Below are 10,124 nucleotides of genomic sequence, written 5' to 3' on the forward strand. Positions count from 1 at the left end.
CCAAGCCACTCCAAGTTGCTCCAAATCACTCCAAATTTCTCCAAACCCACCTTTTGGAAGATCCGTTTGTTTGTCACTTGATTCGTTCATTTTTCAGATGATCAAAAACCATCTCAAATGATTCGTTCCTTTGTTACTTGCTCCATGAACCTCACATGCTCCATTGAGATCTAAGTGCTCCGAATGCTCCATGAGAATGCTCCAAATGCTCGAGTCACATTTAATAGTTCTAAACACTCGCACCAAACCAAACTTGTAATACATGATGTGTCTTATATTTATAACATTAAGACTTAGCTAAAATCATATTTCAAAGAATAAAAGTGTTCAAAAGTATAGCTCTTCGGCTTTGAATTTTGGGATAAAAATTCTAGTAAAAGGTGTCGTGTTGTTGGTTCTAGGAACTAACACAAGGCTAAATGAGTTAAGGCAACCAAGTACTAGTCCTAACAACCTAACATGAGATGTGAAACAAATCCAAAAACCATGAAAGGGAACAAACCCTTTTATTACCAAAATTCTCGAAATCAAAGCTTATATGAAGAACTCAAAAGCATTTAAAGCTATAAAATTCTTCTAACTTCCATTACATGATCAATTAAAAGGGACTAAGATACCACTTAAACAAGAGACAAAGTGTAAGGTCACACCTTATAATATGATGAGTCAAACACATGACGTGCTGATAGATCAGCGTCAGCCTCTACCACATTGATAGGGCCAGTGTATCAAGCTTATCAACGTCAGCTTATAGCTTAGTTATCTGACTGTAATCTTTTGGATATTAGGTAATGGTATTGATAAGTATAGAATATATATCAGATCTCATATATTAGTGATAAGATTGGTTCTTAGTAATGATTAGCCAAAATTCCTTGAATCAAGGGATATACATGTATAAATTAGTATTAAAGACAACATCAGGGCAAAACTTGATGTAGTGATCGTGGCTTTGTGTCAATCGTCTTTGTGACAAACCTGTCTTCATAGTGAAGACAAAACTCTTTCTTGGTGAAAGAAAAATTTGGAGAACTTTTGTGTTATTTACTTTCTGTTTATTATTTTTCTTAAATTAGTTTTACATTTGTTATTCATACTTGAAGTCTATTTGATCGATACAAACCTTCTCAAAGAAACTTAGAATGCAACCAAATCGAATAGAAAAGGTTTATAAATGGATATCCTATTGTTTTGCGGTTTTCAGCCAATTAGAGGCAGTCGGAGGCAGCTCTGGCCACCAAAGCAGTGAGTATTGCTCAATAACGATTCTAGGGACTGAATGAAATCGAAACTTACCTTGGTAGTGGTCGATTTTGAGCAAAAAAAATCGGGCTTTCTCCTGAAACCCTAGATGATGAACTTAATTTCACAACCCTCTCTCTCTCTTGATTCTAGGGCTTAACGAAGGGAGGAGACTAATTCATAAGGTTGAGACTCAAAGTATTTGAGATCGGAGATCAATTTTCTTTCAAGTAGTGAGTTTTGTTTGCTCAAATGGGGAAAGACAACACAACGTGTGTGTCTTTTGGTTGCATCGTAACCCCAGGGAAGAAGACAACTAATTTTTTATTTTGGCTGATTTGGTCCCTAGGGTGTATATTTTCCCAAATAGTATTATCATTATCATTATCATTATTGTTGTTGTTGTTGTTGTTGTTGTTATTATTATTATATTCTAAACATGTATATAATATCTTTTATTTAATTAATTCATTTTCCAAACCTAAAACATTTAGTCTATAATTATATAAATGTTTGTTATTATTTATTAACCCTATATTGAAATCAATGCGTGGAAACGGGGCGTTACATTGTTATTGAGGATCAGTATCTTAAATAAAACGTTAGGCAGAGGGTTGATACTGTGGGGGTTTTAGGATGTTAGGCCTGGTGAAAAGTGGATATTTATTTTGTTGCTAATGGTTTAGGAACCTTCGTTTGTAATGATAGGGATGGAGTGCCTACTCTTTTTAAAACAACTCTTCATTTTAATCTTCCATAAATTTAATTCCTAAACTTGTAGGATAGATTTCAGGTGTTGAAAAGTTCTTGGAGCCTTGGGCGACAAGAGCAAACAGTCCACTAGTCCTTTCAGATATTTAAATTATGGTGGATTCATGCATATGTATCTCTCAACAAAGTTGAATGATATTTATTTTCTTAAGGTTTCCATTTTCTTGTAAAATCATTTTAAATGTGGCCTAACCATCACAAAGGCCGTCCAAAATTTTTAGATTAATTTCCAATCTTGGTGGTGTTTACACTTGGTAAATGAATGATGATGAATGTAAAAGATTTGCATCATTCTTTAAGCTTGCACCACGTAAGATATGAACTATTTTGAAACTACTGATTATTGAAGTTAGATTCTTATCAATTTCACTTTTAGTGCGCTAGAACAATGTTTCTAGTGTTACTCCTATAGAATGAGCCAAAGTACACAACTTGATGTGATCAACCAAGTCAAGTGAGATACCAAAAAAAGTATAATAAAGGCAATTTCATTAACTTCTATCTTTTCTAGATCTTGAGCGATTGGAGGTCCAAAAAGGATGTTGAACTACTACACCGCCAAGAATACTAGTAACAACGTCAATAACTGTCTGAAAATCAAGAGCTTGGGGACCTTCAATCAATCATCTCTAAACATCCTTTCCTTTTCTCTTAAGATAGTTTCTCTTTCGTGTTTTCTATAACTCGTATTCCACAAAAATCAATATAGTATCCCTAGTCAAGCATCCCAAACTATTTGAGACATTTACATAGTATATTATTGGTTGCAAATTCTGAATATCCATAGTTGTTTTGAGAAAAAGATTTTAAGAAACAATGGTATACATTGAGAATAGTTTCTTGGAATATTATAAATGTAAGAAACAAGTGTTTCTCACAACTATACTAGAGGAACATAGAAAGCAAACAACCACTAAGATACTAATTGATACCATACATTAGGAAGGCTCTACCTTGGGTTTTCACTTTTGAGTTCCAATACGCACAAAGGAAAGTCATTTCAATATATACCATACGTTCTTGAACCATGGACTCTTTGGGAACTCATTCAATTCTTTAAAAATAGTTTCTATAATATCATCTTGTTTGACTTCTAAACACACATTATACGACTTATTCCAGCCAAACATAAGATCCTTCGATATAACTAATCTATATATAATAAAATCCTTTGATGTAGTGGATTTTATGAAGATTTGCGATAACATGAACATATCTAACACAACAATTACCACACATGAATCATTAGGGACTAAAACATGTCTCTTTAATCAATGGAAATCTTTTATCAGTGTCGGTAGGTCAATTAATACCTTCAAAAGATATCAACCATAATAACATCGATGAATAGGTTTTCTTATTGTTTTATCCATATTGACCTTTAAGGTTCTTTGATCTTTTTTGTTCATTACAATCCTTACATCTACACTTAATTTAACTGTGTCATTACAGAAAAATATTTCCATAGTTTCGAAAATGTGATTATTCTCAATCTATACAAAACTTAACTTATGGACTAGCTAACTCAAAACTGATCATCAATATGTAGAAACTAAACGTGAAATATTTGCGAATTTTTGATAACTTGCATGATATATAAACGTCTAATATGATCCTAAGATCTTCAAAAAATTTTCAAATGTCTCAAGATTCAGACATCGGTAGGAAGTTTGTCACATTAACTGACACCAATAGACTTTCAATTGCTTTAGATTTTAGGTTACATGAATTACCATGGTTACTACCATGCTTGTCTGTCGTCAATGTTAATCCTTTTTTTTTTCCCTTTTTAGAGGTTATAAAACATCATTCACATTTTTCTTTATGAGTCATCATGATGAAACAATGTATACAATCCAAAAAGATGATTGAACATATGTACTTCCCAATACTATATCGACTGCTATAACTCAACATCGAATGTGAAACGACAACAAATAAGGGTTTTGAATCTTTCAATCCTTATAAATACTTTATGCATTTTATTTCATTATGAATCATGTTTTTCTCATGATTAAATAAACTTTAAATGTTTTTACAGAATATTTTACAAAATTATTTATAGAACTATTTATAATATATTTTTATAAATTATTTAAAAAACAATTATTTATAGAAAAAAATATTAATAAAGGGCATGTATGCCATTTTGTATAAACACATTTGAAACTCTTTGAAAACAAACAAGATTGGAAAAAGAATAGACATAACCTCGTTCAAGATTCTCCAATTAGACACATAACATATTTGAAATTCATTTAAATCCAATCTATTTAAATCCAATTCTTTGGATACATTCACGTCCCACAAAATCACTTGAGAAATCCAAATCTCCTTGAGATCGTTCTCAAATGGATTGGGGTAGATTTTAGAGTATCAAATAACATCAATTAACTCTTTTTTAGTAGTTGCTTTGATTAAAACCTTAAAAATATAATATTATAAACCATTAAGAGCATACACAAAAGAGTTGATTTTGTATATAACAATTTTTCTCGGTATATAACAATTTGTGTTTTAAAATATTATATTGTACAACTCTATAAATATTAAATTGTTATATATATATATATATATATATATATATATATATATATATATATATATATATATATATATATATATATATAAACTGTTATATACGAATCATATCAGATACACAAATAGTAATAGAGCTTATTTTGTCGAATTTTATGGACACATAAACAACAACTTATCAATTTAAAAGGTTGAAACAATTTCCAAGATTTTTCACCGACTTGTAAATACGAGTTAGTAATTTATTTATATCGATATTTTTAATTTTGATATAATTTGTGGAAAACTCTATTCGACCCGCATAATGATTAAATTTTTGGGTTGGCTAAAAAGACATCATATTTACCATATAGACACCTAATTTAATTTTAAAATATTTTTATTGGTTGAACTATTTAAGAAAGCTTTTAATTAAGGGAACTTCAACCGTTGAACTTTTAAAAACTTTTTTTTTGTTACACCGCCTTTCCATTTAACTTTATTTAATAAAAAAAAGGTTTGTTATAAAATTCAATAATAGTTAACATTTTCAAAAAAAAAAATTATAAGTTAACTAATACTCCTATATCTTAAAGATTTATAAAGTCCTCTCATATAGTTATTAGACATAATAAAATACAAAAAATAACTATGTTGAGTATTTTTCCAAAAAAAAAAAATCAAACTTTTACATATAGTAATACCCACAAAAAATATATATAATCGCGGAGTTTTATAATATATGATATTTTATTTTGAAGTTTTGACAATTACATTTAAATTATATATTTTATGTAAAAAACATTAATTTTATTTTGCATAGTTAGTTAAATAGATCAATTAATAAAAGTAAATAAAGATTTAATATCTAAATATAAGTAGGATATAAAATAAAATGTTATTAAATTTGAAAACAAAAAATAAAAAAAGAAGAAGATAATTAAAATGTTAAAGAATACTAAATAGTTGGACTAAGTTATTAAAAAAAATCTCACCAATATAATGGTTATAAAATATTTGTAAATATATAAAATACATAATTGTAAAAACAATGGTCAATTTGGTTTGTTATTTTTTGTTACGGTCCAAACCTTTTCAAAATTATGGATTTCGTCTTTTAGTCAGTTTATTATAAAATTAGTCTTTACCAAACTTAAAAAAAAAAAAAACAAAAAAAAAAAAAAAAAAATCTATTTTACCTTGGATATGTATTATTTCTTAATTATTAATCTTTTATTAATAAGGAAATAGAAATGTATTCATCCTCATCCCGACCACCGATATCTTTACGATCACCCTCTATAAGTTGTCTTCTCCAACAACCACCTCTAATTTTTGGAGTGACTTTTAAACCACTTGAAATTCCAACACATAACCTTTCTTACCTTTTTTGGATTTGATCTCAAACCGTTTTCTATCCTACAATATAACTTCAAAGGCATTTCCAATCAAAACAAGTTAACAGTGTCTAGGTTTGATTTATTCTTTGTTTATCCATAGTGTCAAATAGTTTTGGCTTGATCTGGTTTCTAGAATGATCATAAATTATTTTCTACAAAGATAGTAACACTTACTATATAAAATCATAGAGTAATACTTGTGAAAAACTGTTGGTGATTTTATATCACTAATATTATTTAAGTGTAATGGGGTTAATTTGTTGATCAATGTCACTTTGACAATTATCGAACAAACTAGTATGGTGCGGAGTGCACATTTGTTTGATTTTGTCATTGTTGAAAGTATACTGCTATTTAGAGGTGAAGCCTCTGAACTGACGGCGGTTTGGGGGCAGCGCCCCTGGGAGCGGGGTCCAAAGGGCGGCAGCCCCTGGCAGGGTCCAAGGGGCAGAGCCCCTGGCTGGAGTCGTTTTAATAGACCCGGTTTTATGTTACTATATAAAAAATGTTTCAGCAATCCGTATTTTGTTAAAAACACCCGGTTTTGTGATCCTTTTAATAGACCCGGTTTTATGGTAGTTTATGACAGGTAATATGACCGTTTTTGGACAGGAAGTTATTTAGATATATAACTACCATATGACAGTTTTAAGACAGAAAGTTAGTTTTCTGTTATATATGATCAATTTCGGATTCTCTTTTGGGTACAAATTCATAACATCTTCTTCATTCTATATTCTAGAAAATTAGTGAGTTTCATCCGATTAGAGATTTTGAGTGTACCCTCGAAATGCTTTAATCTGAAAGTGTTTCACAACTCTCACTGATCCAAGTATATCTATACCCCGAAAATCTAACAAAAACTATATACACAACCTTGATCTTCCTAAATCTTGTCCTAAATGTTTCTTTAATCAACACCACATGCCAATTTCGAATAAGTTTTAGCATCTTCTTCTTATTTATGTCAACTTTATTTCGTCTTCATAACTTTTCTATACATTCAAAAAATAATATAAGAAAAATATAACGAATGAGGCATATAGTAACCGACACCAACCTTTAATATCTATCATCGACCGAGCACCCAAATTACAGATACCTTAGAATTCATGGGTATGATATTCTCTTCCCATCTACATAAATTTCTTCATATGCTTGCTATTTATTATTGTAGTTTTTTGTGTGATTATACTCAATCAGATATATATATCGACGAGGAAAGGAGGAACAATGATGACGATAAAGGACATGAGAAAAGGCTTGTCTGTGGTGAATGTATTCTTTGTTGAGTTTTGTTCTCATGAAAGAAGATGAAGTCGTACATGAAAAGGAATGGAGTCGCCGATGGATGTGAGGGGTAAACGGCGATCTATCTTTTAAAAGAAAGTGTGATTGACGAGGTTGTATTCGATCTAATAAAAAAAATAGAAAGTAAATATTTATTGGATAAGATGGTTATTTTAATCTTTATAAAGACTAAAACTGTAACTAATTTATGCCAAAATGATAAAATAAATTAAAATAAATTAACCTAACCAAAGAAAATAGCAAATTACATGGATAATTTATATAGTTTTGTTTAAATATTTTAAAGCTACCACACTAAATAAGCTTTTACTATGTTTTTTAACCGAATAAACTTTTGAAAAAACATGTATTATAGATCCTCTAATAATTGTTGGTTTTGGCACAAATTGGTAAATTTGATCAACAAAGGCAACAACATGGACAATGACGCGACAATAACATATGGTTTTATTTGACGCGACAATAAATTTTCTGTATTTACTAAAACAATCTATTTTTTTTATAGATCTTTAATATAAGCTTTTCGTAAAAATTGTTCTTCCGATGATTAATTAATTAACTCTATCTATTTTAAATATTTTATTAGCTCTTTATTCCAAATGGTTGGTTTTGACACAAATTGGTAAATTTGATCAATTAAATCAGGACGAAGGCAACAACATGGACAATGATCGCGACAATATCATATGGTTTTAATTGGGAGTTTTTCATTATATTTTATAAATCGATACCGCTTAACTTTTTTATATAATTTATTTGATATCAAATTCTGTATTTACTAAAATAATCTATTTTTACAGATCTTTAATACATAAGTTTTTCGTAAATTGTTTTTCTGATAATTAATTACTTAACTTTATCTATTTTAAATATTTTATTAACTCTTTATTCTGATTTTTGTTTTAAACATATATCATATTTGATATCTTTATTGAAATATATTTTTTAGTTTTAATATTTAACAAATTAGATTAATTAGTTAAAAATACAAAAAATATGATTGCGGGAGATAAAATGAACATATTATTAAAATCTAAAGATATGGAAAAAAAAAATATATTAATGCCACAATAGTTAAATAAGTATTAAAGAACACAAAGCGATTCATAAATTATAACAAAGTAATATGTTTCAATAATGTTAAACGACTTTAACTAATCAATAATCCTAATAATTAGTTATATAAAAGCTTCTTAATCATCACAAAATATTATTGCCATCCTCTTAGCATAACAGGAACAGATCAGAAGTCCCACATATTCAATTAAATAATATTTTTATGTTGCATCATGTAAAATAACACTCCTTAATTCACCAAATTTTAACTAAAAACTATACAAATACAGTTATCCTTAAAACTATTGATATCTATATATATTGTTTTTTAGTGTATCATCAATCAATTAATTACCTGAAACTTTAATAACCGCTCGTCAACCAAATTACGCCGCTACTTTATCTGCATAATGGTTAACCAAAGCCAAAGCGTTACTCGTCACCTCCTTAACCGCCACCACACGACTACAAACGTCCGCCTTCATGTCGCCGTCGGCCACCTCCTCAAACCCATCCGTACACGTCTCTTCGTTGGTCAAGGCTGCGCTCATCCACGTCTGCACGTTACTTAACTGGAACTTCACCGACTCCCCCGTCCAACCAAGACGCTTCATTTCATTGAACGAATCCTGGATTTCGTCTACAGCGTCTTGGAACAACGATGAGCAGTCGTGGATAGCGGCGGTTTCCTTAGTGTTTCTGTAGTCTGAGTGTAAGGATAGGTTGGATACATAATTGCTCATGTCGGTGGCGTTGTATAGAGCTACATGAATAGCCACCTTGGCGAGGCGGCCGGAGTCATGGTGAACAGTGCCGGAGTAGCCAGAGAGAGAGTTGAAGCATGTGTCAGGGTACAGAGTTGTGTTGCAGCTTGAACGAATGAAGTCGGTGTCTTCGGTAGAAGGGAAGAAAGGGTGGCCGGCGGTGGTGGAAGCCAGTAAGATTGTTGTTGAGAGGAAGAAGAATAGGTTAGTGTTGAGTTGGAGTTCCATATTTCTAATTGGCTTTTCTTAAACATATTGTCGTTTATATCAAAGGTTTAAGTAGACTCTTGTCCTTAATGTGAAATTACTTTTTTGAAAATTTAAAAAAAAAGTATTGCTTAATTTGTTGTTTTTTTATATGTTTGATACTTGGATTATTTACCATGTTGCTTATAATTTTAACAAATATATTATTATATATTTAGTTATTAGGTCTAAAGACTCATTGATTATATGGGATAATTAAAAAAAAGTTAAATATAAAGGTTTAAATATTTAAAATCTTTGGATTTATAAGAAAATAAGAAAAATAATGAATTATAAAATTGGTTTTTTTATCTTTTAAATTTAAATTTAAATAAATAAACAAAATAAACTAATGAGTTTTAATTTGGGAATTATGAAAAAAGAAGGTAAGTTCCTTAATAAAATTGATATTCATTTATTACTACATTTATTATAATTATTATATTAAAGTATTGTGTGGAATCTCTATATATATTAAAAGAGAAACTTGATGACATCATCTTCAACAATTAGGATCATTTATTGTGTTTCCTTGATTAATTTCTACCATTCGATCATTTTGATGATGTCATCATAAAATAAAATAAAATTAGTATCGACTAAATTAAGTTGACTACGTTTGGAAAGTTGAAAACTTATTAATGGTGACTTAAATTTTTAATTGGAATGTATTGAATTGAAATAAATATCAACATAATTGTCAAAACATAAATATGATTCCTTCCTTTTTAAAATCAAGTACTTTGTATATACCTTTCATAATTATGGAATTTGAAATCAAAGAATTCAAAATAGTATGACATGAATCACAATATTA

At 29.5% G+C, this 10,124-nt stretch overlaps 1 pseudogene; it reads right to left on the reverse strand.

Moving 5' to 3' along the window:
- Positions 1–8,500: 8,500 nt before the first annotated feature.
- LOC145068825 (21 kDa protein pseudogene) lies at positions 8,501–9,304 on the reverse strand (annotated as a pseudogene).
- Between the last annotated feature and the right edge of the window lie 820 nt (positions 9,305–10,124).

This window comes from Lactuca serriola, chromosome 8 (genome assembly GCF_051521515.1).
Source record: "Lactuca serriola cultivar US96UC23 chromosome 8, Lser_US96UC23_V15, whole genome shotgun sequence".
NCBI lineage: Eukaryota > Viridiplantae > Streptophyta > Magnoliopsida > Asterales > Asteraceae > Lactuca > Lactuca serriola.